This window comes from Aquarana catesbeiana, linkage group LG03, assembly GCF_042186555.1.
Source record: "Aquarana catesbeiana isolate 2022-GZ linkage group LG03, ASM4218655v1, whole genome shotgun sequence".
In the NCBI taxonomy this organism is placed as follows: Eukaryota; Metazoa; Chordata; class Amphibia; order Anura; family Ranidae; genus Aquarana; species Aquarana catesbeiana.
In genome coordinates, this window is record NC_133326.1 from 456,633,366 (window position 1) to 456,660,317 (window position 26,952).

At 42.9% G+C, this 26,952-nt stretch overlaps 1 protein-coding gene across 2 annotated transcripts in view; it reads right to left on the reverse strand.

Annotated features, from left to right (window-relative positions):
- The window catches only part of GABRA1 (gamma-aminobutyric acid type A receptor subunit alpha1), a 415,182-nt gene that overhangs the window by 128,965 nt on the left and 259,265 nt on the right, over positions 1 to 26,952 (reverse strand). The window lies entirely within an intron of this gene.

The following is a 26,952-nucleotide window of genomic DNA, read 5'->3' on the forward strand; positions in this document are numbered from 1 at the left end:
AGGGGACCCCCTATTATAAGACATTAAGTTCCCTCCATCATCATGTCACACAGGAGGCACCCCATTAAAAGATATTTAATGCCCCCCAATCTCAGGCACACCGGGTGCTCCCCATTATAAAGTGCAGAGTACATCATCATGCTCAGGTCACAGAGTGGACCCCTTGTTATAAGGCACACAGAGCCCCTTACTCAGGGCAGAAAGGGTTTCTCCAACTACAAAATACAATAAGCCCTAATTCTCAGTTCACAATGTGTGCCCCTCATTACAAGGTGTATAGAGCTTCTATCCTCAGGTCATACAGGGGGTCCCCATTATAATATGCACTGAGCTCCCCAACCTGAGGTCATACAGGGGGTCCTCATTATAAGTTCAGTGCCCCCCCATCCTCAGGACACAGGATCTCTCAATATAAGGAGTTAGCTCTCCCCCATCCACATGACATGACAGGGGGTTATCCATTATGAGTACTGTTCATGCTAAGGGAACACAGGACCCCACAATGTATGAAGTACAGTGCCCCCCCCACACACACACACACACAGGCCCCCACCAATATTCTATCACTTTACTCCCCCCTAACACATGTTCATCATTGTGTAAAGCTATGACAAGAGAGGCCACTGGCTCTTACCATCCTTGCTCCAGCAGACATTTAATTCTCCAGGATACATATTGTGCGGGAAGCACAGCCTGGACTTCAGGAGAAGGCAGGTGCCAGCGTTGCATGACAGGGCTAATCATCTTCCAGCTGTATTCGGGTGAATTGGCAGCCAAACATCCTGCTGTGCTGCTGGGAGGTGAAAGTGAAACTATGTATATTTGCAGTGCAGGAGAGACTTCAGCGATGCTGTTCTCCTCACTGACACAAGCAGAGAGACAGTATAATGTGAGCAAGTCACACATGCAGCCTATTGTCAGGTCACCTAGAGGCTGGGTGACAGATGCACACCGTTGGGATCAGGAGTGCACCGCAAGATAGTGGACCCTATGGCTGACTGCTGCGGACTGAACCCTGGGAGGTCCAGGAAGCAGGTCTACTGGATCACTGACACAGATCCTACTGGGAGCTAGAGCATAGATTCTCCAGGGTGCGGAGTCTAAGAGTCAGCAGGTGTTCACCAGAGCCTTTAATGGTAAGGATGGACTGCGCTGCAGTCTGGCTTCAGGTCGCGGCCCCCAGGGTCTCACAGCTCACGCTCACGGTAGACTACAGGAGAAGAGGAAGGAGGCAGCAGGCTGGAACAAGGAAGTAAGGGACAAGCCAAGGTCGGGGCCACAAGCAGATAAGGACAACAGAGTACAGGCCAAGGTTCAGGGTCACAGCCAAACAGGGATGGTCGGGGACACACCAAAGGTCAGGGTCACGAGCAGACAGGAATTGTTAAGAACAGGCCAAATAGGTCGGTAAGTCGGTAATAGGAATCAGACGTAGGAAACACAGCAAGTACACACGGAGGCTAACACACAATGGTTGATCAGCACTGCTGGCTTGCAGTGCACAGGTTAATATAGGGTTCCCTGATAGGGCCTGGGGTGGGGCCATGCTTAGAGGAGAGGTTACAAAAGCAGTCAGGTGAGGGGCAGCTGGTCTCTAGAGATGAACACATGGAGACAGGTAGGCTGATCGACAAACTCTATTGCATAACCATGACAGTACCCCCCCTCTTAAGACCTCCCCCTCCCCCGCCTGTGCCCAGGCTTAAAGGGAAACTCCAGATGGAACCTCCTCAATAGACGAGGAGCAAAGACCTCAGATGCAGCGATCCAAGACCTCTCCTCAGGACCAAACCCTTTCCAATGTACGAGGTACTGAAGAATGTCTTTACGGAGCCGGGAATCCAAAACTTGACTAACCTCATACTTTAGATTATCCTCAGAGGCCGGAACCGAGGTAAGGAGAGGACGAAAGGACTTATTGAAGACTAAAGGCTTTTTAGAAATGGGTAAGGGCACGAGAAGACCATCAGAAGTCTGAGCAGGGTCCCCCAGACCCTTAAAGATGTGCTGGACATCCAACACAGGACCATCGGACTGGGTAGAGGTCAGTGGATCCCTGAGGTCAGGTTGGTTAAAACCCCACCTGGCTGAATGAGGTAGTCTCTCCAAAGGATGGATTGAGCCTCTTAAACAGGTTTGAATGGACGTAGTAGCAGTAGGGTGAGGCCAGGTTACAGAAGGTCCTGAACAAGAAGCAGGAAGCTCACTGGGCATAGGCTGGAGTGGTGCAGAGGCCGACTGAACAGCATTGCCAGGTGCAGCGACCACCAGAATTGCATCGCAGGGCGTAACGACTGTGGAACTGGTGGACGAGTCAGCTTGGGTGTGTGTCCAAGGGGGTCCAGGGACAGGCAAAGGGAAATGGCCATGCAAACTGGAGTGACTGATCGGCTCAGGTTCACAGGTAGACTCCTCATCCAGAGTGCCACACGACCCAGAGAGTGCCTCAGCCTGACTATTGCAGAAGACATTCCAGAAATCGCTATACGCAGCGGGAAGAGCAGAAGATACTGGGATGGTGGCAAAAGGAGGATTCTCTTTTGGGGTAACCTTGAGTAGGCAGGAGGAGGAACAGGAGGAACCCCAAGTCAAGATCTGTCCAGCAGTCCAGTCAACATGTGGAGAATGGAGCCATAACCAAGGAAGACCTAATATGATAGGAGAGGAAGCCTTAGGTAAGACAAGGAAGGATATCCACTCCTGGTGGAATGTCCCAACCGACATCTTAACAGGGAGGGTCTGGAAGCGGATAGGGTCCCCTGGGAGAACAATGCCATCAATCGCCAAGACCACCAATGGCGTTGTAAGGGGCAAAAGGGTAAGTCTCATGGAAGACGCAGTTCCCCAGTCCATGAAATTGCCAGCTGCTCCGGAATCCAGATGTGCCGAGACCGAACGAGAGGAAGCGACGACATGAAGGAACACAGAAAGAAGAAGACGAGAAGGTGAAGGTGATACTTCAGGGTCTAATACTCCACCTTCCAGATGTATTAGCCCCGATCGTTTTTCCGGACGAAGAGAACAAGTGTCACAAAAATGACCTTTGGCCCCACAGTAGAGGCACAGGCCCAGAGTTCTGCGTCTAGCGCGTTCTTCAGGAGACAACTTGGTCCAGCCCAGCTGCATAGGTTCCTCAGCAGGCAGGGGGTGTTCCTCGGATCGAAGAGAAGGGACTGGGAGCTCAAGCTGCCTAAGGAACGGAGAGTACTGGAGTCTTTTTTCCAGGGCCCTCTCCTGAAAGTGAATATCGATCTGGTTACACAAGGTGATGACACCGTCCATATCAGCAGGAAGGGATCTTCCTGCTAATTGATCCTTCACTCTACCAGAGAGGTCATGTAAAAAGGTTGCAACTAGGGCCTCATTATTCCAGCTCAATTCAGCTGTGAGGATACAGAACTGAAGAGCATACTGTCCCACAGAAGCGGACTCTTGACGGAGACGTAAAAGAGCGCTAGCCGCTGAGGAGACATGACCCGGTTCCTCGAAGATATTCCGAAAAAGTTTCAAGAAATCAGACAGGGTAGAAACGACTGGATCATTCAGTTCCCACAGAGGGGCAGCCCAAGCTAGCGCCTCGCCGGACAGAAGGGATATAATATAGGCTACTTTCGCCCGATCGGACAGGAAGTTTTGGGGCTGAAGTTCAAAATGAATCGTGCATGTTGTATATATTGTAATATGTTCACCGATTTATGTGGGACATTGTTGTGTGTATGTACACATGCAGTCAATGTTGACCAGGCCAGAATGACAATGGTTGATTTGTCCAACTGAATTTTAACATAGCAAGGGGACAGCTGAAGACTCTTTGATGTGTTAATCTTATGCAAGTCTATTTGAACATCTCAAAGGGTGTTCAGGTAGTATCTGTTAATCTAATCTAATTACACATATCTAAGGGGACTTGTTGATGTTGATATGCGGGAGTGCAAATTGGGGTGGTTTATGACTACAGCTGTTCACAGCTGGGAGTTGTCTGTTTGAAAGACTAAAGCTAATCAAAGTCCTAAATTGAAACGGCCAATCAAATTGCTCAGCCATTCAATATTTAGTGAATATAACACGGCATTCAGTCTATAGGTTTTAAGTGAGGGTTGTGTATGGCTAGGAACACACAGGCCTAGGAATATGGGTCTCTGAATTATATCTACTCTGTCGGATTTTTTTGTCATCTGTGGACTTTGGACTTTGTTCTGTGTTGGAAGTCAATAAAGTGTATCTCTCTGGAAGAATTGGGTTGCTGCGGAAGAGTACTTACTAATTAATTATTATACCCACTCTACATCATATCACCCGATATATATATTATATCACTACAGTGCACTGGCTAAGGAACCCCCTGCAAGCCTTGGAGTCCCCAGAGAAACGGGCCAGAGCTGGCAGTTGTAATGAATGTGTGGCTACGACTGATGCGATAGGTGCAGCAGCAGATAGCGGTTGAGGTTGTTGAACCGGGGGTCCTAATGAGGCCTGAACCTGTTCAAAACGGGATGCCAAATCCTGAAGGAATTGCATCACTTGTGTCTGATGCGATTCCTAGGTCTCAAGTCTGTGAACTAAGCCCTGCAATGGATCATCTGCGGGTAGCGGCACATCAGCCGGGTCCATGGCTGATCAAACTGTCAGGTCACCTAGAGGCTAGGTGACAGATGCACACCGTTGGGATCAGGAGTGCACCGCAAGGTAGTGGACCCTACGGCTGACTGCTGCGGACTGAACCCTGGGAGGTCCAGGAAGCAGGTCTACTGGATCACTGACACAGATCCCACTGGGAGCTAGAGCATAGATTCCCCAGGGCGCGGAGTCTAAGAGCCAGTAGGTGTTCACCAGAGCCTTTAATGGTAAGGATGGACTGCGCTGCAGTCTGGCTCCAGGTCGCTGCCCCCAGGGTCTCATAGCTCACGCTCATGGTAGACTACAGGAGAAGAGGAAGGAGGCAGCAGGCTGGAACAAGGAAGTAAGGGACAAGCCAAGGTCGGGGCCACAAGCAGATAAGGACAACAGAGTACACACCAAGGTTCAGGGTCACAGGCAAACAGGGATGGTCGGGGACACGCCAAAGGTCAGGGTCACGAGCAGACAGGAATAGTTAAGAACAGGCCAAAGTCGGTAACAGGAATCAGACGTAGGAAACACAGCAAGTACACACGGAGGCTAACACACAATGGTTGATCAGCACTGCTGGCTTGCAGTACACAAGTTAATATAGGGTACCCTGATAGGGCCTGGGGTGGGGCCATGCTTAGAGGAGAGGTTACAAAAGCAGTCAGGTGAGGGGAAACTGGTCTCTAGAGATGAACACATGGAAACAGGTAGGCTGATCGACAAACTCTATTGCATAACCATGACACCTATTTGCCGGCGGTGCTGTTAAACTGATGCCGACCCCTGCTCTGAGTTCTCTCACTGGTTCAAGAAGTGTTCTTCTCCTCCCTGGGCTCTCTTGGTCTCTGTCGCTTTCTCTCTCCCTTCTCAAGACTGGACCCGGTACCTGCTTGCTCCATCCATTCTGCTTCATCCTCCCAGGAGCCTCTCATGGGGCCCCCTACTGGCCCCAAGCCTTCTGTCAGTGCCCGATATGCCCGAATAGTCAGTCCGCCCCTCCTCGCAGAACTACGTGCACTCGCAGAACTACGCGCACTCGCAGAACTACGCGCACTCGCAGAACTACGTGCGCTCACAGACCACTCACAGAACTACGTGCACTCACAGACCACTCGCAGAACTACGTGCACTCACAGACCACTCGCAGAAATACGTGCACTCGCAGACCACTCACAGAACTACGTGCACTCGCAGACCACTCACAGAACTACGTGCACTCGCAGACCACTCACAGAACTACGTGCACTCGCAGACCACTCGCAGAACTACGTGCACTCACAGACCACTCGCAGAAATATGTGCACTCGCAGACCACTCACAGAACTACGTGCACTCGCAGACCACTCACAGAACTACGTGCACTCGCAGACCACTCACAGAACTACGTGCACTCGCAGACCACTCGCAGAACTACGTGCACTCGCAGACCACTCACAGAACTACGTGCAATCGCAGACCACTCGCAGAACTACGTGCACTCGCAGACCACTCGCAGAACTACGTGCACTCGCAGACCACTCGCAGAACTACGTGCACTCGCAGACCACTCGCAGAACTACGTGCACTCGCAGACCACTCACAGAACTACGTGCACTCGCAGACCACTCGCAGAACTACATGCACTCGCAGACCACTCACAGAACTACGTGCACTCGCAGACCACTCACAGAACTAGGTGCACTCACAGACATATGTGCACTCGCAGACCACTCGCAGAACTATGTGCACTCACAGACCTACATCCATCCCTTCCTCCCTGTCAGAACAGAAATCTGCTTTGTTTGCATAGGCAGATCTCCGTTCTGCGTCTCTGCCTGACAATCGACGGGTGCTGGCGGACATCCAGGGCCCGGCACCCACATATCGGTTCTGCTGTGAGTAATCACAGCAGAAGCAGGCCACCGGTGACATGGGCATGCCCCCTAGGTGGAGGTGCAGAATCACGTATATATGCATGATTCTGTAAAGGAGTGCCACTCTGTAGTAGTAAATGTGCTATGGGGCGGTCCTTAAGCGGTTAAGGTTGCCTAATTCCCAAATAAATATAATAATACACCGTATTCTGCTTGTATTTGTTAGCTCTTATTACTTTACAGTGGAGAGACAAATGACAAAATTACCTAAATTTATGTAAGTCTTGTCATAACAAGTCAGTCTAAACAAGACAGTTTTTTTTTTTTTTTTTTTTTTAGCTCATGATACTTTTGAAACAGCATAACACTGCAAAATGATGTCAGTGTACAAGATGTCTGATTGAGAGGTGTTGTTTACACGGCTTTATAACCCTCACCTGCATCACAGATAATGCTGGTATTATTTACCAACACTTTGTTTTTATTATCCTCTGCAATCACAGCAGGTGAAAAATTATTTGATGTGAAACCCCAACATAACACCCGCATTGTGTTCTTGTTATCTGAAGCACAATTTGGGTCACAGCTTTAAACATGCAACTAGTAGCTGCAATCACTTTTTTCTATTTGTCCTAGTAATATAAACACATTATAAACAAAGTTTCTGCTTAAAGAAGAACAGTCATATCTTAAAGTGAATCTGTGCACAGGCTATGGACATTTGAACACTAACTTATTTCTACCAAGCAGTAAATGTGTTTTAAAACATGCCCAACAGACCACTGTAGCTGTTCACAAAAGGAAAAAATGACTTTTTTGTCCAAGTCAGCTCAGCTCCCTCTGCTTTCCCTTCCCAGCAATGACTTAGCAAGCATGCTCTAAGCATGCCCATAACAGATTCTCTTAGAAGGAGGAGCAGGGTGCTATAAGCTTCTGACAAATTAAACTTAAATTTGACTTAAATGACCTAAAGATGTACTCCAGGGAAACAGCTAAAACACAGATGAAATCCATAAACATGAACTGTTTTACCTTTGAAAGCAAAGCTTGTCCACCTAGTCCTGATATTTTCACAGCTCTGACTAGCAGAGCAGAAGACCTGCTTTTTCTCTGCTGCTGATTAACACTAATGTGTTAAACATTCATCTTGTGTCTACTGCCTCCGTAAGAAAATGTGCTGTCCCCACCCTAGTCCTAGTCTGTGCCTGGATAGTGAAAGAGTAGCAGTAGACCGATGAGCTCATCACTTTGTTCTCTCCTCCTATCAACATATTCATGGTTAGCACATGAACACTACATCACTGCTGACTGACTTCTTTGCTGTTGTTCCCTCTCCCAGTGTGATTTCTGCTTTTAAGGGTCAGCAAGAGACTGATAACAAGGCAATTTAAGGTACATATGAGTATGCTTAAATAAAAAATTCAATTGAATGATGTAATGATAAATACAGAACTTAATTAATCTGCTTCTTTTAAATGTCTTGAGTTTAGCCTTTAAGTGATTCTGCTGTAAACTTTGAAGTTAAATTGTTCCATTTTGTCTGCAGCTGCAGAGGTTAGCAATGGCTTGTTTTAAAATTAATTTTCTCCATTTAAACATATGCAATTACTTGAATGTCCATGTCCTGGCTACAGCTAGACCTGGAGTTCCAACTTCCATGCCCTGGCTACAGCTACCCCTGGACTTACCAAGTTGCTATACCCTAGTTATTTTCCTTTCCACCACAGGGGCAAACAACTCAACAAAAACAGTAAGCATTATTCATGTATACAATTATTTTGTATGCAAAATTTGTAATTTGAAATAGAAATCAGTAGTAATTTGTAAAGGTAAGTCCTTCTAAAACCAATAGCTCAGTTTTGGATACACACCCATAGGTTCACTTAACTTCCAGGTTCTCGATTGTCCTATTTGAATTCCTGCAATAGAAAAGGTAATATACTCACCTCTTTTGAAGTCTGTGTCTTCTCCTTATCCTACATTCAAGCATTGCAGCCTCCACAAGAATCTACACCATTTAACATTTCTGGGAGTGTCATTTACTCGTGCTCCTCACTACATGTTGTGGTCCCATTATCAGACTTCTATGCCACTGTCGTGATCTATGTTAATATGCAGCTAAGAACTTTACTACCCTTTTCTGACTTTCTAAAGTCAGAGAATCAACATGGTAGACAGGCTTTTTTTTTTTTTTTTAATCTGATTATTAGCTTGTTTTAGAACCTCTACATACATTAAATTTATCATTACATTTTGTTTTTTCTTTAGCAAAGTAGAATATATTTTTACTGTTTTGACAATTGTTGACTTTACAATATGATATGCCAGCAAAAAATGAACAATAAAAACCACCCTGTGTTTCTTTCTTCTCATCTTTTGCAGTGAATCACATCAGTTTCTGTGTTCTGGCAATCATATTCTAACTATATTCTGACTTATAGGGCGTACACAAGGTCGGACTTTGTTCGGACATTCCGACAACAAAATCTTAGGATTTTTTCAGACGGATGTTGGCTCAAACTTGTTTTGCCTACACACGGTCGCACAAAGTTGTCGGAATTTCCGATCGCCAAGAACGCGGTGACGTACACCACGTACGACGAGACTAGAAAAGGCCGGTTCAGAAGCAAGCGTGGCACCCATTGGGCTCCTTTTTCTAATCTCGTGTTAGTAAAAGTTTGGTGAGAGACGATTCGCGCTTTTTCAGACTCCTGGCTTTCAGATCGTTTTCTGCCGTTCAGTTTGTGCTTGTGGGTTTGTATCTGCTCTTCAGTGCGTGCAGTCAGTTCGTATCGGAGTTTTCTGTGTGATCTTGCCTGCTCGTTGCTGTTTTTCAGGTCGCTCTTCACAGGCCTTGCTGTTCTTCAGTGCATTCTGTTACTTCGTTCTGAGCAGCCGACCGTTTTCTAGCCATGTTTCGTATGCGTACTCCTTGTAGAGTTCGTGCTGTGCGGGGGCTTGGTGTTGGGGTCCTGACCTTGACACAAGTCCAGTCCATGAACAGGGTGGGGAGGAGTTCATGGATCAAGAATTGGTTGCTTCAGCGTGACCAGTTCTCTCACATGCCTTTGCTCCGTGAGATCCGTGAGAATAATCCTCATGATTTCAGGAACTTTCTCAGGATGACGGACCCCGTGTTTCACCGTCTGTTGGCTTCGCTGACCCCTTATATTAGCAGGCAGGATACCTGCATGAGGCAAGCCATCACTCCGGAGCAGAGGTTGGTCGCTACCTTGCGGTATTTGGCCACAGGGAGAAGTCTGCAGGACTTGAAGTTCTCGACAGGCATCTCCCCCCAGGCTCTGGGGATCATTTTTCCAGAGACCTGTTCTGCCATCATACAGGTCCTGCAGAAGGAGTATATGAAGGTAAGATTTTTATCCATTTATATCACATTTTATTGTCTTTAATGTTTGATAATATATTGTATTTCTTTCCTCATTCCCTAATTACCATGATTGTAATATGCTGTGAATGTCCCCTTTGTCCTCATGCATGCTGGATCTTTATGTAATTATTATTTTCGGTCCTTCATACATATTTGCCCTTCACTAACCTCCCCAGCATGGTGTCTCCTGGCCTATATTCACCTCATGTAGTCACTTAACAATGTATTTTATCTGCTCCATAGTAGTGCTTTACCCCAAACACCCCCTAAAATGTTTGGTAATGTTATTTTTGATTTAAATTCAGAGTGCCAGAGGCTTTTTTTTGTGGTGTCCCCAAATAATTTTTAGTAACCCTCCCTCCCCCAACTGCTAAGTCAGCTGATCCCAATTCTCTATCCTCAATCATCTATCTGCTGACTTTGCCAAACCCATACACACTATACCCATCTCTTTAGTGCTCTGATTTATGAATGAATTCCCCAAAGCATGTAGTGCAAGGGCCTGCCTGTATACTTTTAAATGGTACTGTTTCAAGTTTTTGTAATAGCAGAATGTCCAAATGTCCTCAAATGTGTACAATGTGTATTTATATTTTTGTATTATGACACTTCTTACCTGTCCAGTGGGCTGCCAATAGTGTAACTAAGGAGGGGCTGTTCCAAGTAATACCCTGTATTTAGGCATTCATCTCTCAATGAAGTGAAGAGGGTTACCTGTCCAAGAGTTCCCCCCCCTATAATGTTAGAAATGGCCCATGAGGGGGTGGAGGGGGAATATGATAGGTGTACCTTATACTTTGGCGTTGTTAAATTCCCCTTAATAAATGCTATCTGGAGGTTGCCCCATAATGTTTGTGTATAATCTGCTTGCCATGTTTCTGTGAAAAAATAGTAATGTTTATTGTTTTTTCCTCAACAGTTTCCTTCCACGCCACAGGAATGGCAGACTGTGGCCTCCCACTTTGCCCAGCGGTGGGACTTTCCTAACTGCGGAGGGGCAATTGATGGGAAACACGTCCACATTGTCCCACCACCCAACTCGGGGTCGTACTATTATAATTACAAGGGGTTTAATAGTATAGTGATGTTGGCGGTGGTGTCGGCTAATTACGACTTCTTGTATGTGGACGTGGGGAAGAATGGCCGGATGTCCGATGGTGGAGTGATCGCCCAGACGGAGTTCTACAGGCGTCTCCAGAATGGCAGCTTGGACTTGCCAACTCCAGAGGACAATGTGGAAGGTCTCCCATTTGTGTTCGTTGCTGATGAAGCGTTTGCGCTGGGGGACCACCTGATGCGGCCATTCCCGATGAGGACCCTCACCCCGGAACAGAGGGTTTTTAATTACCGGCTGGCCAGAGCCCGAAGAGTGGTGGAGAACACATTTGGAATCCTGGCCAGCCGGTTCCGACTATTTCTGACACCAATCCATATGGCGGAGTATAAACTGAACCATATAATACTTGCGTGCTGTGTTCTCCATAATTTTTTAAGAAAACATTCTGCCAACTATGCTGGCTCAGTTGGGCCAGAGGCCGGAATCCTACATCCAACAACACTGACGGCGCTTGAAAGTGGCCGTCCTGGCTTGCCCTTCCTGAGTGCCCGTGATGTCCGGTTACGATACCTGGAGTTCTTTGCGGGTAGGGGGGCTATCAATATGCCAGACAATATGTGAAGCCTTTTTCAAATAAAAAAAAAAAAAAAAATTCTTTGTGGACATTTACTGCTTGTGTTTGTTTTAGCTGACCCTGACAGAAATGTGTGGAGTCCAGAAAATGTCGTGATTGTGTAACCTTATTATACAAAGCACTGTTGGCTGGTATTTCCTAAATGCAAAAACACATTTCACTCCAAGTGCACTTGCAACTGCACTGAACCTGCACTTGTAGTGCAAAGTGTATTTGCCCTTAGGAAATAACCACCACTTTTGCATAAAACAGCTATTACATCACCCCAAAAGTGTTGTAGTGTTGAGACAATAATCCACACATTCTTGAGTAAGCCACTTTTTTATACCTGCACAATCACATGTGCATTTACCAAAGGTTTTTAAAACAAACCAACATGTTTGTTGTATAACAATTTTTGCAGTAGCATTATCAAAAATCGAAATATCCATTTCAGATAAAACAGGCCTGTGTAAAACCAACAAGAAAGCCAAAAAACTTGAACTTACAAAGTTCACATTATGTAAAAGTTGAAGGCTATATCAGACATCAGTATTTAGGAACTGGGTTTGATATAGCGTTCAGATGGGGGGAAATCACCCCTGGAAAAGCCAAATTTGGGAGATGCACACAAATTTACGAATGTCAACATGTGCTATCTGCCATCAGGGGGGATCAAGGGACATGTTTTGGGGGAGCAAGCCCTTCCTCAACGCTACTTTATAATTGAGGAAGGGGTTGCACCCCCAAAACGCGTCCATTGATCTCCCGTGATGGCAGGTAGCACATGTTGGCACACTGTGTGCATCCTCCAAATTTGGCTTTTCAAAACATTGCAAAAAATTTTAAAAGATTGGACCACAATAAAACAAGTGATTTTGTGGGGTTTAAATTCGCCCCAAAACATCAATGATGTTATTATTTTTTATAATAACATCATTGATTTTTTGATGGATGTTTTGCAGTTCGGCATTACACCCCATGATCTCCCCGATCAGGATCTGGGCACTTTCAGAAGTAAAGCGTTCTCTATCCCTCACATCACGATCACCTAAAAAGAGATAAAGAAAAAAAAAAAAGGTCTCAAAAATCTGCCACCATCCATCTCGTTTACCTGAGCCTGTGGTCGCAGACACTCACCTGTTGTGGTGCCAATCTCCACCACATCTTCTTCTTCCTCCTGCTCTTCTTCTTGGGTTGTTGGTATTTCACCTTCTTCCAGAGGTGGGGGGTCTGTGTTCTCCTGGGATGAGGGGTGTCCTCCGAGTCTTTTCTCCCCTATGTAAAACAAAAATGGTAGAATTAGCACACAGATATTTGATGGCAGAACTAGAAATAGGAAACATTGCTTGGAAGTGGGGTACAATTGTCTATTTTAGCCGAGTTCCAAGATGTATATTTTTTATTGGCCTTTGTCAAGCTGCAATACTTTACCTGTTTGGTACAAGCTTCACAGATGTAGCCCCCCTATAGTATACACTGGAGCACCTGTGTGGCCCCCCTAATAAAAATGGTGTTCTGGGGTCCCACACTAGTGCTCCAGTGTCCAGATGTGAAAACAGCTGATCAGTGTCCTCTTCTTACACACAATCTAGTTTGCATTTCATTCTAGTAACAAAGCCATCTACACAACCCAATTCTTTGAAGACAAGTATAGGGCCTCAAAATGCTGGCCAAATGCATATGGGCTAAACAATGGTATTTTATAGTCCGAAAGAAAAATGTGTGATCCAAACGAATAATGTGCCCATGAACATGAAAGTTGCCATTTTAAACTGTACAACAGTTCCTAAAAGCACATGGAGCAGCACGAACGTAATAAACATAAAGAATAGGAACACAGCACAACTACTTACTTTTTTGCAGCACTCTCCGGATCTTTCTGTACTGCTCATGTTCTCGTAATTTCAGGTCCGACCAGCGATTCCTGAGCTGATCTTTCGATCGTCGTACCCCGACAGACTCCTGCAGACTCCTGACCACTTTCGCCATGATCTTGGCCTTTCAGACATTGGGGTTGGGGTAAGGCCCATACTTTCCATCATAGTCGGCCTTCTTCAGGATGTCCACCATCTCCAACATCTCCCCAAAGGACATATTTGAGTCCTTTAATCTCCTTCTGGATCAGGACGTTTCAGGCTCCGGCCTTTCCTCCTCCTCCTCCTCGTTGCTCCAATTATCACGATCATGCTGTCTATCCGCCATGTGCTCTTCCCCCCACTGCGCCGAACGAAAAGGGGCGGGGAATAGACTAGAAAGAACGTCGGGGGCGGGCGGAGTTATACACATGCGCAGTGTGTATAAAGCGTAACACACGTTTGTCTTACGTACGATCTGTGAGCGGAGGAAGGAGCATCAGAGACACCGATCGTGCTAACGAAGGTAGGATCTAAACTTGGGCCTATACTGCTTCGAAATGGAAGCCTATATTGTAACAAGATTAGGGGAGTTTGGCCTGACATTAGGGTTTGTATTGTGTTGTGTATTGCAGAGAAAATGGATGGGTTCAACGACCACAATTTCCTGCCCCTGTTCATAGACAAGTACAGGGAGCTGCCCTGTCTGTGGCAAGTGAGACACCCCCCACTATAACCACAAACAGAAGAGGCAGGCAGCACTGGAGAAACTGCTGGAGTTGGTGACGCCGGTGGTCCCCACGGCAACCATCCCCTATTTAAAAGCCAAAATTGGTGGCCTGAGGAGCACATATCTTAGGGAGCGCAAGAAGGTCACGGATTCCCAGAGATCCGGAGCTGCAGCAGATGACGTTTATGTCCCCAGGCTGTGGTACTACGAGAGACTGCGATTTCTGTCAGACCAGACTGAAGTCAGGGAATCCCTCTCCACTCTTCCTTCCAATCTTCCTTCCACCCCAGATGAGGCTTCCGATGTCCAACCTGGGCCTTCCAGCCAGAAAGAAGTGGAGGAGCCCAGCTGGAGTCAGGTATAGCATTCTTCTACAGATTTCAGGACAATAAATAAATGATGTTTACTATATGTTATTATTAATCAATAATTGCTGATAAAAAAAAGTGTTTTACATATCAATAGACAGTAGTGGGCACCCAAAATTGGGACAAGAATGAAAACTGCTGGGCTCAGAAGGATAGTCTGTTATATTTGTTAACATTGAATTTGCAGCAGTCAGGAGGTGAAAATTGTGTGTGATTGATGACTAAAAATCTCAAACTATGTCCCTTTTTCATACACAGGAAGACCTCAGCCAGGAGGAGGTTGTGGAATGTGGCAGTCAGGTGGAGGCGGGGATTAGTGGCAGCCAGGAGGAGGCGGGGCTAAGTGTCAGCCAAGAGAAGCCTGGGACCAGTCGCAGCCTGACTGAGTCTCAGGTCCCTCCCCTCCGCCTGCCACATATACGAGCCAGGAAGACGACTCCGAGTCCCGTGCAGGATTCAGCGTACAGGCTGATCCAGGAGGCTTCTGCGTCCCTCAGAGCCTTCCCCAGTCCTGAAGAGGCCTTTGCCTGCATGGCTGCCACAAAATTGCAGGGCATGCAGGAGGGTCAACGCAAGCTCTCTGAGGACCTGATTTATAAAGTCCTACGTAAGGGGTTGAGTGGGGAACTAACACCCAAGACGGATGTCATTGAGATCGACGATCCTCCTCCTCCTCCTTCTGCTGCCACAACTCCACCACCACAGCCACAGCGTGGAAGGAAGCATGGAAAGAAGACCAAAGAGTGATGACCCTGGGTTCAGTCTGGTCTGACAGAAGATGCAGTCTCTCGTATGACCACAGCCTGGGGACACAGATGTCATCTGCTGCTTTCCGGATCTCTGGGACTTCTGGACCAGACTGCACTCCCATAGATAAGGACTCCTCAGGCCACCAATTTTGCTTTTAAATAATTGATGTCTGCCCTGGGGGTCCAAGGCTTCACCCACTTCTGCAGTTTCTCCAGCGTTGCCTCCCTCTTTGTTTAGTTGTGAGTCCTTAATAACATTTTTTAGGTAAATTCTACTCTCCTGTGTGTGTTTTCATCCAAAAAGGACAGTTTGTTGGTGACGATTCAGGTACATTTCTAAAGTACAATGTGAAATTAGCAAGGGACAACAACACCAAACAATATCCTACAGATTAAATAGAACAACATATCAATGGTGTTGTGGGAACTTGTCACAAAAAACACACACAAACATTTTTGGGAGTACAAATCAAAATCACCAAAAAAAAAAAAAAAAAAAAGAGAAACACAAAAAAAAATCTACAATAAAGACAAAAAAAAAAATAAAATATAAAAAAAATGTTGTCAGATGTGAGAAATCAAAATATATTGAGGGAATCCAGATAAATAGTAACGAAATAAGTTTGTGAGAAGTGTGTGTGAATATGAGCAGCAAAACTACTTAATTCTTGTCACATTATAAAGAAGAAGAGAGTGCGCTGTATTAAACCATTTTTAACATTGCAGCGTGACGAAAGTGCTGTATCCATTGCGAACGCTAAGTTTACCAGAACGGGCTGTCCCGTCTCTGAATTTCTTCTGAGCATGCGTGGCACTTTGTGCATCGGAACAGGCCACACACGGTCGGAATTGACGCGATCGGATTTTGTTGTCGGAAAATTTTATCTCCTGCTGTCCAACTTTGTGTGTCGGAAAATCCGATGGAAAATGTCCGATGATGCCCACACACGGTCGGAATTTCCGACAACACGCTCCGATCGGACATTTTCCATCGGAAAATCTGACCGTGTGTACGGGGCATAACACTTAAAGGATAACAAACATGCAAAATATTGTATTCTTGATAATAGTTGGTATATTATTTATTTTTTAACCCACATTAGTTTCATTTTCTTGTTATTATTAGGGTGACTGTCACAGGAGTTGGGACAAGCTATAACAGTGCCAGTAGTGCTTAAGAAGTTTTGCCAGCAACATGGCATAGCAAAAAAGTTGTTTACGCCACCCTCGAATTTTGTCCTGTTTACCATTTTCATAAAAACTAAAAGAAAATCCCAAATGTTGCATTTTCACATGAAGAGAAATAGAGGATAAATCTTCTAATGGGGACACTAGATCTGCTGACCCTGGTGAAAAAAGGGATTTATTCACTTCAGAGGTATTCCCTTTTACTTCCTGTTTTGGGTATAAGAAAAAGAGGGGGGAGGTTGGGACTTTAATTGAGGTGCGCATGATGGAACCCGAACACATTCACAGAGGTACAAACATATGTATGTTTATTGGGGACCAATGATCAACATGGCATAAAAATGCATAGCATACATTTGGTATAAAAAAGGATCGCATATAGACAATAAATATATGTATATACAACAACATGGCATGGGTAGGTACAATTATGCATCATGATCCCCCAAACAAGGTGAAAGTCAGGTGAAGTAAAAAACATCTGGAAATTCGTCAATGTATGTTTGATGCATCAAGGTAGGCCCGACGCGTTTCATGGACTTTGATCCACTCTTCAGGAGCCAGATGCATCTAAATTCTATAAAAAATATATGAAAGGCAATATAGTTTTGTTTGTCTGACAAAATCAACAAGAAGAGGGGGGGGGGGGGAAACAAAAAGGAAATTTGGACATAATGGGCTATGCCTAAAAATAACTCACATGATAGCCAAAACTGGGACCTGGACCAAAGAAAGCATTTTACATTATAGAAGTCCCCTCCAATTGCGGGGTGTTGGTGTGTGTGGTTCCTTGTTGAGGTCCCCTTCTCAGCTCCCAGGCCAGGCTCCATAGCTCACCCCTGGCTTTCTTTGTCGCACGGTCACAGTTTTGGCTATCATGTGAGTTATTTTTAGGCATGGCCCATTATGTCCAAATTTCCTTTTTGTTTTTTTTTTTCCCCTCCCCCCTCTTGTTGATTATGTCAGACAAACAAAACTATATTGCCTTTCATATATTTTTTATAGAATTCAGATTCATCTGGCTCCTGAAGAGTGGATCAAAGTCCATGAAACGCGTCGGGCCTACCTTGATGCATCAACCATACATTGACCAATTTCCAAAAGTGTTTTTTTACTTCACCTGACTTTCACCTTGTTTGGGGGATCATGATGCATAATTGTACCTACCCATGCCATGTTGTTGTATATACATATATTTATTGTCTATATGCGATCATTTTTTATACCAAATGTATGCTATGTGTTTTTATGCCATGTTGATCATTGGTCCCCAATAAACATACATATGTTTGCACCTCTGTGAATGTGTTCGGGTTTCATCATGTGCACCTCAATTAAAGTCCCAACCTCCCCCCTCTTTTTCATGATATAGGGATGGAGGCGCAAACTTTCCCTCACGTCCCATTTAAAGTCCCAAGTTCTCTTTCCCCCCATTGTTTGTTTTGGGTATAAGTGAAGGGAAATCTCCCCAATGGGATGCAGAAAGCAAAAGAAAAACTAAAAAAAAAAAAATAGGTTACACTAACCAAAAAGGAAAAAAGTTTTGCCTCTTGTTCTGTTTTAAACCACAATAATAAACATTAACCATTGAAAGCACCCCTACAAACCTTTTACTGAACACCTTTATTGAACCATATATTGATAAGTTACCAATCCTACTCACTATGTTCTATACTGCTGTCAGCAGTTAGCAAATATGCATGCAGAAGAGACTAATTGTCTTCAAATCCACTTTGCACTACAAGTGCAAAACAAGTGCACTTGGAAGTGCAGTCGCTGTAAATCTGAGGGGTAGATCTGAAATGAGGGGAAGCTCTGCTGATTTTATTATCCAATCATGTGCAAGCTAAAATGCTGTTTTTTACTTTCCTTGCATGTCCCCCTTGGATCTACAGTGAATGCACTTCCAAGTGCACTTTCAGTGCAATTTCAAGTGCACATGGCACTTGTAGTTTGCACTTGTAGTGCAAAGTGGATTTGCCTTTCGTAAATAACCCCCCTAGTTTAACCACTCTGAAGAACCTTGAGTGACCTGCACACAGACCTGACCCCAACAATACTGATCACTTTTGGGGTGAATTGATACGTCTCTTGCGAGCCAGCTCTTCTTGTCCAACATTAGTACCTGACATCACAAAATGCTAAATTGGCTAAACGAGCACAAATTTCCCCAAGTGCACTTTAAAATCTTGTGGTAAGCCTTCCCAGAAGAGTAGAGGTAGTTATAGCTTTGGAAGGGGACAACTCTATATCAACGCCCATGGTATTGGAATGGGATGTTCTACAAGCTTTTATAGGTGTGATGGTGAAGTGTCCACAAACCATTTATTATGCGATCTATTTGTAACATGTTTGTGTTTCAACTGGGCACTGAGCTTTGTGCATAAAGTTCCATTTTAACCAAGGACTAACTGCACAGAGAGAGGGTTTACAGTACAGGTAAGTAGGTGTCATTATAATGGCATAAAACAGGTTTCCCCTCTTCCTTTTTTTGACAGAAGCTATGTAACATAGTCAAGGCAAGATTCACATCAATGAGAATCAGAGTTTTTTTTATGATTCAAATAATTGTAAAAATATAGAAATAACATGGAAAAAAATCAAAAGTTTAAAAATGAGGAAAAGATAGACATAATTGGGCATGTCTATATGGGTACTTGGCAGCAGATTGAGAAAACTAAGATTTATAATATTTCATACTGCAAGAATGAAGTAATGTATATTTCCACCATTCACTTTTTATCTGTCTCAGCCAGCCAGCAAAAAACATTTTTTTTGCTGTTGATAAAACACTTTCATGTTCTCATCCAACGTGCCAATGACAGGTTAAAGCCAAAGATCTCAAATCTGTCAGGTGTAAATGTGGCTGCCATTGACTTAGTCACTTTTATGTGAATGCTGCTCACACTGGAAAATGCTGCATGGTCTGTTGAGCAGGAAAGATATGCACTGTGAGCAGAATTGTAAATGGCAACAGAAACACATATTTCATGACCACTAGCCAGTGAAAAATGCTGGAGTTACATAAAATCTGTAGTATAAGGAGATTGGTGCCAAAGGTGGAAGTCATGAAAAATGTTACAGATTACTGTATCTTAATCTAATGTACTTTGGTGGACAAAGTTTCTTCCTAACATGTTTTTCACCTTTCAACAAGCCACTAATAAAGCAGATTTAAATCTCCATGTACCACATACAGTTATGTATTTATTTAAATTAAAGTTCAACCAAAACTGTGGAACTTACAAGAAAGAGAGTGATTTTTCAGATAGAAACCCATTATGATGTCAAGGGGTCTCAATATCCAACAACTGATTAGTGAAAAAATAAATTAATTAATTAAAAAAAGGAGCCAGTTGTTTTTTTTTTTTATATTTTTTTGACTCATAACTTCCTACTGAAGTGAATTAAAACTGGGGGACAAATGTTGCAAGGATTAGGTGAAGGAATAGGAGAAAGGAGAAGGACTAAAAAGTGTAAGTACACCAAAAGTTAGGGCATCCTTTAAAATGAGGGAGTGTTATTTCTCACCAACACACATCATTGATAGCAATGTTGTGCTGAAGAGAATCAATGGCCACAAAAAAAACTTTATTTTTTTTTCTTTCATATTTAAATGACAATAAGACCCCTTTGACATGGGCTTTCTGATCAGGTCAGCCTATCAATTTTACAGGTGGGCCAAACTGGAAGCTACATGCAGCTCTACGGGCAGGTAGATGTACACAGACTTGTGTTCATTTACATCTGCCTACCTCTGAGTCCATCCAAGTACTATACATCAAAAAACTTGAAAAGGACTGCATCCTCTTCTGTTTTTCAAGACCTATGGATCGGAGGCAGCCTGATGTAAACAGACAACACAAGTCTGACTCAATCTATTTACATCTGGCTGCCCATAGAGCCATCACAGGTCCGCCACAGTCTGTTGTTAAAATGAAGACTCAAACTTTATCAGGCACACATATCACAAAATTGAAATCCTCTCTGTTCAGCTCTGGTTCAACAGGGTTCTGTTCATGGATTCCCTGCTGAACAGAGCAAAATGCCCTGTGTAAAAGGATCCTTAGGAGGCCTGGGGCCCCTTCATTTTCAAAAAGATTTAGCTGCTTTTTGCTGAAATGTCATTAGTCTCTCTCTCTTTCTTTCTTTCTCTCTCTCTCTCTCTCTCTCTCTCTCTCTCTCTCTCCCCTACCATGTACAGCTGCACTAGATTTTGCACTCTCCATTTTTATTTGCACATTTAAAATCAGCACATGCCAAAAGTATCCCCAGAGAAGTCAATGAGGTGTAACGCCTTAAACCTGAATCAATGTCTTTTATATCTAATAAAGAGCGTGCATGAAAGTTCAAAACATCTTTTGCTTCTTTGATTTTTTTTTCACCAGGTGGAACCTAACTTTTGTAAGATGATATCAGCTTTCCCAGATGATAGTCTCCAAAAAAACAGAAAACTATATAGTGTAGTATATTTTCATCACAATTTAACCCTCAACATGATCCCCTATGTACTCACTTTGAAATAAGTGCAAATGACCTTTCTGTGTAATCCACTTGTACAATCAAAATGTCTCCTTAGACCTTTTTTGATAATTTGCATGTGTTCAAACAGCCTAACGTGAAGCTTTCCAGGTGACAATTTTTGAGATTGTCACCTGGAAAAGGCAATATCATCTTGCAAAAGTGAGACTCCACCTTGTGAAAAAGAAATCAAAGAAGCAAGAGACATTTTGAATTTGCATGCATGCTCTTTATTGGATGTAAAAGACATTGGTTCAGGTTTAATTGCAATATGTTTTTATTAGAGTTTTGTATAAGAGTAACAAGGGTAACAAGAATAGTCAAGTACAGTACAATCAGTAAGTGTTGTCATGCAGAATACGTATGAGATAGGAGTAGTCATATTCTTACACTTATAATTCGCATCAACATCATTAGCCTCATTTCGAGATGTCTGTACAGAAGGTGCCCCCCCGACACCCCACATGGGAGCCAGCTGTGTCCAGGGAAGATGGAAGCCACCCCCACCCGAATTCTACAGGATCTATTTTCCCCTCTTTGGCCACAGATATTGGTAGTATATCATCATGTTCATGTGGGTTGTATCATAATAACGATAGTCCCTAATTGTTTACAATTTATTTCCTCAGGACAACATGTTGATAATAGAGTTATACTTGACAAAAATAAAAGAAGATATAAAAGAAATATTAACTAAAGTAAACCAATAATAACATAGTATGTCCATTAATAAGCTAATATATAAGGCTTGGTTATGTGTATCAGACTGTAGTATTTTTATTTAGCTTTCCCCAAAAAATCTGAGACCCATGTTTTGTGGATACCATGTTAGCCAGGGATTCCATATTTTAGAAAAATTTTCTTGATTACCTAGACTCCAGGTGATTTGTATTTCATACATCCTATGTGTATTTATTAGTTGTAGGGTTTCTGCTATAGGAGGTGGATCAGTGTCTTTCCAGTGACGTACTATAGTGAGTCTAGCTGCAATAAGTAAGTGGGACACTAATGGCCTCCACGGTGCTGGAATAGAATCAATTTCTAATGAAAGGAGTGCCATACCAGGGGAACACGCAGTCTTTATACCTGTAACTTGTTCTATTATCTGGAATATAAGCATCCAAAACCTATGAATACGTGGGCATGACCACAGCACATGTAAAAGTGTACCCGTTTTCCCACACTTCCTCCAACATTCTGGTGAAGCTCCTGGTGCAAATTTTGAGATATGATAAGGGGTAAGATACCACCTCAGTAGTATTTTGTGATGCAGTTCCCACAGGTTGGCACTTCTTGTAGAGGTATATGTGATATTGAGGGCTTTCTTCCATTGGTCTTCTGTATAATTTTTGTCAAAGTCCCTCTCCCATGCTACTATATTAGTGGTTTTACTGAAGGAATATTTATTCTGTAGGAATTTATAGAACAATGCCGTTCCTTTAATTTTTGTACTTTTATTTGTAAGAAAGGTGACAATTTGCCAGGGTAGGTAAGTGAGAAGGTTGCTGCTCTTTCTATCCAATAGGTGGGATAGTTGAATGTATTTATAATAATCAGAGATTGGAATATCATATTCAATCTGTAGTGCTCTAAAAGTTTTTATTGTAGGCCCAACTAAAAGGTCTTCCAGTAGTAGTTCTCCTCTGGGACCCCAATTAATTAGTGATATGTCTGGTATAATAAATTCCAGAGCACTGATCGGCAATTTTAAAGGAATTTGAGGTCCTTCAAGCGTTATATGTTTGAGGAGATATTGCCATGCTTCGATAGAAGCTTGAATTGTAGGAGTATATGAAAATTATTTAGGTAAGTGGTGTGGGCTAGTTATTAGGTAGTTGTACAAATTTCCTCCTTTAATTTGAGACTTCTCTAGTTCTGTCCAGAGGGTATTGTTATGGGAAGGGAACCAATCCTTCACCTGTGCCAAGATGGTAGCCACATGGTAATCTTTGATTATTATATGACCTATCCCCCCCACTTGTTTGAGTTTAGTAAGTTTATTGAAGGCAGATCGTGCTTTTTTCCCAAACCACAGATACCTATCTATTTCATACTGTGCTTGCTGGAAGAAGGATTTAGGAACCGGTATGGGTAGAGTTCTAAATAGATATAAGAATTGTGGCAGAATCTGCATTTTGAATGCAGCTAACCACCCTGTCCAAGACAGTTCGAACCGCTTCAGTTTATCTAGTTTGGATCTCAGAGATTTCAGGAATGGAATATAGATTTCTTTAACTAGATTGGAGACTGTAGATGTAAGTGTAATACCTAAATATGATAAACCATTTCCTTTCCACATGTAAGGAAAGTTATTACTGATATGTTGTTTCATAGTGTCAGACAGGCCCAATCCCAATAGATACGATTTGTTTTCATTAACTTTGTAATATGATAACGCATTAAATAATTGCAGGGTTTGGTGAACCGAAGCCAAGGAGGACTTCACATCAGTAAGTATCAGGATGACGTCATCCGCAAACAGGCTAATGATATGCATTCTACTTCCAATTGTGATCCCTTTAATTTTGGGATGCTGGCGAATGTAAGTTGCCAAGGATTCCATCAGCAAATTAAAAATCAAAGGGGATAGAGGGCAACCTTGGCGGGTACCATTTGTTATGTTGAATGGGGTAGATAGTGTACCTGATACATAAACTTGTGCTGACGGCCTGGTATATAAAGTCATAATAGCCTGGTATATCTGGCCTTAAAAACCAAATTTGCTTAGTACTTGTTCTAGATAGGTCCAGTGAATCCTATCGAACGCCTTCTCTGCATCCAAAGCAAGGAGCAGAGAAGGCGTTCCTCTTTTGTTGGCCATGTGTATGAGGTTAATTAGGCGTCTGGTCGCATCTGCTGTTTGACGACTTTTAGTAAAACCAGATTGATCTGGATGAATCAATGATGGAAGGAAATTTACCAATCTGCTAGCTATCAATTTAGTGTAGATTTTCAGGTCGTTATTGAGTAACGATATTGGGTGAAAATTTTGAGGGGTATTAGGGTCCTTCCCCGGCTTCAGTAGTGCCACAATCATTGCTTTTTGGTTCAGGTTTAAGGGGTTACACCTCATTGACTTCTCTGATACTATTGGCAAGTGCTGGTTTTAAATGTGTAACTGATTTCATTCTGCTGAGCTAGCAGATTTGTTCTAGATGCTGAGTTTATATACAGTATATATTCTTATGCTAGGTTGGGTTGTTAGGTTGACTCTGGAGCACTGGTATCTGAATATAATACTCTCCAATTTTAGCAATTCGACCCCATAGTATAGAAGAAGCTGTGAATTGTTTAATCATATTGTATATGATACTTTATTATTTTCACTAAATTCAATTCTTACCTTACATATTATGAAATTAATTTCACCCTCACACTTTTTAATATTTGTATTCGTTTCTTATTTTTTTAAAAGGTTCTTTTGTTTTGACAGCCAGTTCTTACAGTTACACATTCATGTTAACATTCTCATCTCACATTCATAAATATTTTTATGAATCTATCGCACTACACAATCCATTCTTTATTATTTTTATTTAACTTTCCTTTTTATTTTGCCACACATAGACCTTACATTAATGATAATTTAGATACTTTTTATTGTGTTTTTATTGGGTATTTTTCAAAGATAATACATAAGAAAGGATATAATGTACATCAAATATTAAAAAGTCAGCTCATAAAATAAAATGAGTTACAGCCACACTGAATAGTCATCTTCCATACAAACATGTATAAGATGTATTGTACATTAACATGGAAATAGGTTTATATCAAGTAAGTGCAAATGTGTGAGCCAGGGTGAGACCTGCTATCCCCCAGTCACTACATGCTAAAATGTCCACAAGCCAAAGTAGATTATACAAAACATGAAGTACACATCAGAAGTTTATGACAGTATGCAATTTTAAAAGGAACAAGAAAAGATAAAGAGGCACAGTTATCACCAGACCAATGGAAGGGAGGGAGGATCAAACTCGGAATGGTTCCAAGCAGGGTTGGTCAGTCCATAAGTGGCACAGGGGCGCCACCCCCCTAATCTCTATGCGCCGGCCCCTAATCCCCATGTGGGGTGCCGGACGCATAGGTTTCTAAGAGTTTTTTTTTTTAAGCACCAAAACGCTGAATACTGGAGCACTGCCAGAGGATATGATATAATGAACCTAGCTCACAGCTGCATCTCCATCAGATCCCCCATGGATCCCCAATGGAGCATCTCAATGTTTTGGTACAAAACCCCTAAGACTTTATAGGTAGTCTCGCTGTGCACCACACAGCATAAGGAGTATCATATTTTTTCCAATTGATGTAAGGAAATAGTACGATGAAGAATGTGCTCCCATTTCGACGCATTTATAAATGAGACTCCACAAAAAATTTGGTGTCTTCATGGAGGATATTTTAAATAGACGTTATTAAGTGTGGTTGGTCTGTTTAAAAAGCATTAATAATGAGGAAAAGTAATGTTTAAACTGAAGGTATGAATAAAAGAGATGTTTAGGGAGTACTTCAAAAGAATGTAGCTTACGGGTTATTGGATTTACAAGATGATGGGGCTGGACTACAGCAGCTCGGTCCCATAGCATCATCTGCCCATTGTACAAACAATCTGGTATTTCAAGTTTATATAGGACATTGGATAAATGGCAAAGGGAGAGAGTACCATACTTGACATTTGTTCCAAATTGAATATGTGAAAAGTGTAGAAGCTAAACAAAGATGTTTCAGTCGAAGACTTACGGTGTATAGTTAGGCCAAATCAAAGAGCGCAGGTGAGAAAGGGAAGGAGATCCCATCTCAATTTCTGATTACCTGTTAGGTGCTGGTTGAGTGGACTAAGAAATGATAGCACATAGAAGCATTGCAAAGTAGTCTGGTGCATCCAAGCCCCCACAGGATTTAAGACAGGTAAAGACTGAACTTGCTATACAGTGGAATTTGTATGTATACCAATACACAGTGCACCCCGAACGAATGCCCCTTTAAGACCCTCCCACTGTTATTTAAAATTGACTGCACCAACTATTTGATGCGGTTTAGAGGGTATGTGTTTGGGGGGGGAGGTTTTGGGGGGGTTGTGGTTGAGTTCGTGTACCTATTTTATGAGAAAAAAAAGCCCTGCAGAGTGGTATTATTTATCCCTGAAGAAGATATAAGTTGACCATTTTCCAAACGTGTTGGACATCTCCAGTTTACAAACCACCCACAAGCAAAGATATATGGCTGGCTATAGGGTTTGGCAGCAAATTGCTGGGACTACTCCTTTGTATTGTACAACTGTGCTATTATGATATATATGATTATATTTAAAGTCCATCAAATTCCATATTCTATTATGGTTGTATACTGAAACATGTTTGGAGAAATTCTATCAATACAAATGTTTTATGTGATATCTTTTTAAATTAAATTGCAGGTAAAAATAAAGAATGTAATACTTTTAACTGTAGTCTCTGTTGTATTGGTTGCCCTTAAAGTCCCAAAAAAGAGGTAATTTACAATGTGGTAAAACAAACTTAGTTGCCTGTTAAAGATCAGTAATGTAAGCTCTATTAAATCCTCTACTCTGCAATCGGTCAGGTACTGGCTTTCAGGACCTTTTGCTGGCTCAACGCTACACAGCAACTAAAACAAGGAGAAGCTGCACATTGATGGCCTAGCACCATAGGTGTTTATTGCACTTGAATGACCATAGGTGTTTAATGCATTTCACCCTGATGGGCTTGATCAGAGAGTAAACTAGCCTGCCTTTTCACAATCTACTTTAGAATATACACTGAGCTGCACATGCACAGCTCAGTGTACATTTTCAGCATACCTTGATGCTGGAATGAGTGAACTCCCATGTGCATGTACTTGCATTGCATCGCTCCAGCCTAGCCAACCAAGATAGCTGAAGATCCCCAAAACAGAAAAAAGACTAGGCTAAGATGTTAATGCTGGCAAGGGAGCAGGGTGAGATAATAATAATTCCCCTTTAAGGACTGCTCTTCAACACAGTCATTAGTCAGGTTCACATCT